Raw genomic sequence first — 5,665 nt, forward strand, 5'->3', positions numbered from 1 at the left:
GAACTTCCGCTTCATGCACAACCAAGGAGGAAGGTTGTAGATGCATAGAGTCACGGGCCAGTGCTATGGCTGGAGCTCGCTCGCCAAAAGGATTCATGCCATCCGTACTTAGACCAAATCTTATGTTCCTTGCGTCAGCCGCAAAATCTTTGAACTCTCCGTCGATCTTTCTCCATTGCGTTCCATCTCGCGGGGTGTCTCAACTCCCCGTCCGACTTACGGTCCTCTTTGTGCCATCGCAACAACTTGGCATGCTCTTTGTTCCCGAACGTACGTTTCAACCGTGGTATTATAGGAGCATACCACATCACCTTGGCGGGAACCCTCTTCCCGGGTTTCGGCCCTCAACATCGTCACCGGGGTCATCGCCTCTGATCTTATAACGCAATGCAAGTGCATACCGGGCATTCATTCAAATTCTCGTATTCACCGCGGTAGAGGATGCAACCGTTGATGCATGCATGTATCTTCGTAACCTCTAAACCTAGAGGGCAGTACAACCTTCTTTGCTTCGTACGTAGTGGCGGCAACTCGTTATTCTTTGGAAACATATTCTTCAACATTTTCAGCAAGTTTTCAAATGCCGAGTCAGCCTACACCTCGCCCGTGCCTTCCATCTCAGCGAAATCCAGTGTGCAGCCCAGCTTTTTCGCACCATCGTCGCATCCGGGTACAGCCGCCTTCCCGTGATCCTCTAACATGCGATCCAAATTCTCCCTCTCTTTTCAGTTCAGCAACGTCTCCGTGCATCAGCAATGGTCCGACCAAGATCATCAACGGGATCATCACGTGCCTCTTCTTCACCTTCCCCTTCACCTTCAAAGCATCCTCCATGAAAGTATCACCGAAATGAGAAAGATAGCTTTCATCATTGAAATCATCCCCTTCTTCATCTTCTTCCATTATAACCCCTCTTTCTCCATGCTTGGTCCAACAATTATAGCTTGGCATGAAACCGTGCCGAAGCAGGTGCATGTGAACATCTCTTGAGGAAGAGTAACCCTTCCGATTCTTACACTTAACACATGGACAGATAACAAAACCCCTCGCTTGTTCGCATTAGCCACTACGAGGAAATCTTTCAAACCCGTACCGAACTCGCCGGAGAGTCGGTTACCGTACATCCATTGCCGATTCATCTGCATTATTATAATATAAAATATATAATTAACCATCATGCATTTGTTAAACTAACTAGCTACAAACAATATAAATTAAACAATGAACTACACACACATGCATATTTTATCAATGACACATCAAAGGTTCAAGTTGCTAACCGCGATCGAGGAGGAAAAAATAAATGAGAAAGCTCAAGTGTGACTCCAACACTTCATATCATGTTTGTTTCATGCTCTTGGGGCATTTCATCAAACACCTTATGTGCATAAGAGGAACCAAAAGCAAACCTAACACTCACTTGTGAAGTTTGTGAAGAGAATGGCTCCAAATGGCTAAGTGTTGGCTGCTGGATGGGTATATATAGGGAGGGGCTTTAGTCCCGGTTGGCCTGGCCAACCGCGACTAAAGGCCTCGGGCACCTTTAGTCGCGGTTGGGCTGGCCAACCGCGACTAAAGCCCCCACGTGCACCAGCCTGGCCACCGTGCGCCCGGGCCCAGCTTTGGTCGCGGTTCGCCACACGAACCGCGACTAAAGACCCCATTAGTCGCGGTTCCTTTACCTTCGCGACTTATGGGGCTTCCCGGAAGCCTGTTTTTCCACCAGTGAATATTTCCGGTAGGCTAGTTTTAGACTTTCAGTAGGAGTATTATACATAATAGATAATACCTGTAAAACAATACATTTCTCGGGATATGTTTGTGCTTTATGATTTTGCATGTACCTCAAGCTAGTGTGTAATGCCCTGCTGCATGTTTTCCTTTTGAGTTGTCAAGAAATCAGAAATGAAAGGGTTCGTCAGTTGCACCATAACATTGGGATATTGGACGCGAGTCTTTAATTTAACTGCAAAGATGCTAGATAGGGACAGACCAATTTTACACATGATAAAGCGAATTCTGCGAATGTAAATATGTTGGCGTCAGAATATCCATGCTTTATTATTTGTTTGTATTGTTACTGCTATATCCAGAGATGAGTATGTTATTGATAATTCAGTTTTTGACATCTGAATTTTACTTTATGAAGGTTGATTCAAATACGTCTCTTGTCCGTAGCACAGGCAGTGATTCCGATTGCTCTGCTTACGTGTTATCTGCGCGCTTTGATTCATCGTCGTCTGATGATGATGATGATGATGATGATGATGATGATGATGATTATGATGATGATGATGATGATGATGATGATGATGATGAGGAGGAGGAGGAGGAGGAATATGATGATTACTTTGACGATGATGATGAGACGGATGGAGACGAAGATCAGAAAGATGACGAGTGTGTTGGATAATTAGGCACAATTTCCATGATTAATTCCAGAATATAAAGCATGACGAAAGTAACTACTAACATGTGAAACTCGAACATACTAGATGCAGTGATCAACATGAACAGCAGCAGAGCAAACGGTACAACATCCATCGCTAAACAGATCGAGATATGTGGCACGTACCGATCTGGTGGAGGTGGCGGTGGAGGTGTAGCGGACGATGTCGCAGTAGTAACGTTGTTGATGACAACGTTGTTGACGACGGGGACGATGGGTCGAAGTAGACGGCGTTGAAGACGACGGTAGGCAGCACCGCCCGACTTGGACGGAAGGCGACCCGTGATGAAGAGCTTGAGCGGCCGCGCGAGCGCTTCCCAAAACCTAATCCGCCCTCTCCCGCACAGGATCGCAAGGACGAGCGGTTCCGGAGACCTGCTCTCCCGTTCGCCGATGCACGTCGGCGCGCGGGATGGAGTAGGCTACGATGGCGGCGCAAGCAGAGAGAGGTGGAAACCCTAACTCGTGTATTAGATGTATTTCTGCGGTAGCCGGGCAAGAGATTATATAGGCTCGGGAAACCCTAGGAAACCCTAGGCAACGTGGGCCACGCCCACGTCGCACGAACGTTTCGAGTCGGTTACAGATAGCCCACGATCCGGGAGCGACCCGAACCGACTAACTGTGACGCGTCCGTCAAGGACTCCGTTCGTTTTCCCGAGGTGCAAAGTAAGGAAAGTCTCGGCTCGAGGCTCAATCCACTCAACACGAGCGCGGCGCGCGCGTCGTGACGTGTCGTGTCGAGTCGAGACGAGCGAGCGAGGAGGAGGAGGAGCGCGCGCGTGTAGCACTCCTATTCTCACTCACTTACTAGTGGTGGAACAACCCACCTTATAAGGTGGTCTAACTTCCTCCCAACTTTCCATGTGGGACTAAACTTCCCACCTCTTGCCACTCCCTAGTGAGCTGCCACCAACATGGGCTCAAACTCACATGGCTGCCACTATGTGGGCTTTGAGATTTATAGGAAAAACTGAAATCTAATTTGGGCCACTAAAAGTGGGCCCAATATTTCAACAATCCCCCACCAGATCTCAAATCCCCATTTAGAGATTTACCAATACTCGCCGCTTGTTTATATACCAAGTGTTTCAATGGAGACCGTTAAGTTGAACTTCCACCTAGAACCTTAAGCTACATCCATTCACACTTGAACAATGGACTAAGCCTTGAATTGCAAGTTTTGCGTGAACAGGGTTTCACTCAAAGTCATGACCAGTACATGGCTACCAGTAGCCTACCCCGCGGGTGAAGCATATGCGTCATACTTCGTGGTCTCTTCATGAGTTTACTAGATATCACCCAAATCTCATAGATTGCGACGTTTAACAATCGGACTCATATAGGTGTGTTATTTCAAGAATGCTCTGTAGGACAGCACCTTTGCTAAAATAGCCAACATAAACACATTAAGGCTTGTTGCCAACCTCGCCTTACAACAATTGAGAGTTGTGCATCTTCACATAGAGAGGGTTACGGAATACTCTCCTCAATTAAACCACTAGTTTGTTCTTCCCGTGTCCTAATTCACGGGATCTCCGATCACAAAGGTTGGGTTACCACTATGGTGTAACATCAACGGGTCTCAAACCCATCTCCCTCGATGCACTTTCTATCACATTACGTGATAGTCCCTTTGTAAAGGGATCTGCCGGGTTTTTGTCCTGTTTGAATATATGTAACGCTTATTACTCCGGAGTTTCGCAATTTCCTCGACGTACTTCAAACGTCTCTTGACGTGTCTTGATGACTTCGCGTTATCCTTAGAATTGTTCACTTTGACAATTACAGCTTTGATTGTCACAATTCAAAAGGATTGCCGGAACAGGTTTTTCAACCACAGTGCAAGTCCATCAAGAGCTCACGCAACCATTCCGATTCAACAAGTGGTTGTGTCTAAAGCAAGAAGTTCTGCTTCCATAGTTGACCTCGTCAATATGGTTTGCTTGCAAGATCTCCATGACATCGCGCCACCTCCAAAGGTAAATACATACCCACTTGTGGCGTACGGATCAGCTACATCCGAGATCCAATTCGAATCACTATATCCTTCAAGCACAGCTGGGTGCCCCGAATAGTGAATCCCATAACTCATTGTACCACATAGGTAGCGCATGACCCTATCAAGTGCATGCCAATGATCAGTACTCGGGTTTGACATGAACCTACTCAACTTGCTAACAAGCAAAAGAGATGTCGGGTCTAGTCGCGCTCGCTAAGTACATGAGTGAGCCAACGATCCGAGAATATCTCAATTGATCTATGGCAATCCTCCGGTTCTTGCGTAGTGTCACACCGGGATCATAAGGTGTTGAAGAAGGCTTGCTATCAATATAGCCGAACCGGCTCAAGATCTTCTCAACATAATGGGATTGCGTTAGAGTAATCCCACTCTCGTTCTTAATCGGCTTGATGTTCGTAATCACATCGCCTTCTCCCGCATCTTTCATATCAAAGCTCTTTGACAAGAAAGACTTGACCTCGTGTATTACTTTCATGTTTGTACCAAAGATCAGAATATCATCCACATACAAACATAGTATAACACCTTCGCCCCCACCATGGCGATAGTAAACGCACTTGTCGCCCTCATTGACAACAAAGCCTACGAAGTCAAAGTTCCGTCAAACTTCTCATGCCATTGCTTAGGTGCTTGTTTCAGTGCCATATAAAGATTTCAGCAACTTGCACACCTTTCTCTCTGCACCTTTTACTACAAACCCATCAGGCTGATCCATATATATTTCCTCTTCCAACTCTCCATTAAGGAAAGCTGTCTTTACGTCCATTTGATGAACGATAAGACCATAGGAGGCAGCCATGGATAGTAGTACTCGAATGGTGGTAAGTCTAGCGACAGTGAATAGGTGTCGAAGTAATCTTCGCCTTCTCTCTCGTGTGTAGCCTTTCGCTACAAGCCGCGCCTTGTACTTTTCAATAGTACCATCAGGTCTTAGCTTCTTCTTGAACACCCATTTGCAGCCTACAGTGCTTGCATCCGTGGGGTCGTTTCGACAACTCCCAAGTTCCATTAGAAAGAATCGAGTCCATCTCATTATGGACAGCTTCTTTCCAGTCATCTCGCATCCGGAGATGCATATGCCTCTCGCAATGGACGTGGGAGTATCATCCACAAGGTACACAATGAAATCATCACCAAAGGATTTTTCAATCCTCCGTCTCTTGCTCCGTTTAGGAGCTTCATTGTCATCCTTC

Source organism: Lolium rigidum, chromosome 1 (genome assembly GCF_022539505.1).
Source record: "Lolium rigidum isolate FL_2022 chromosome 1, APGP_CSIRO_Lrig_0.1, whole genome shotgun sequence".
Taxonomy (NCBI): Eukaryota; Viridiplantae; Streptophyta; class Magnoliopsida; order Poales; family Poaceae; genus Lolium; species Lolium rigidum.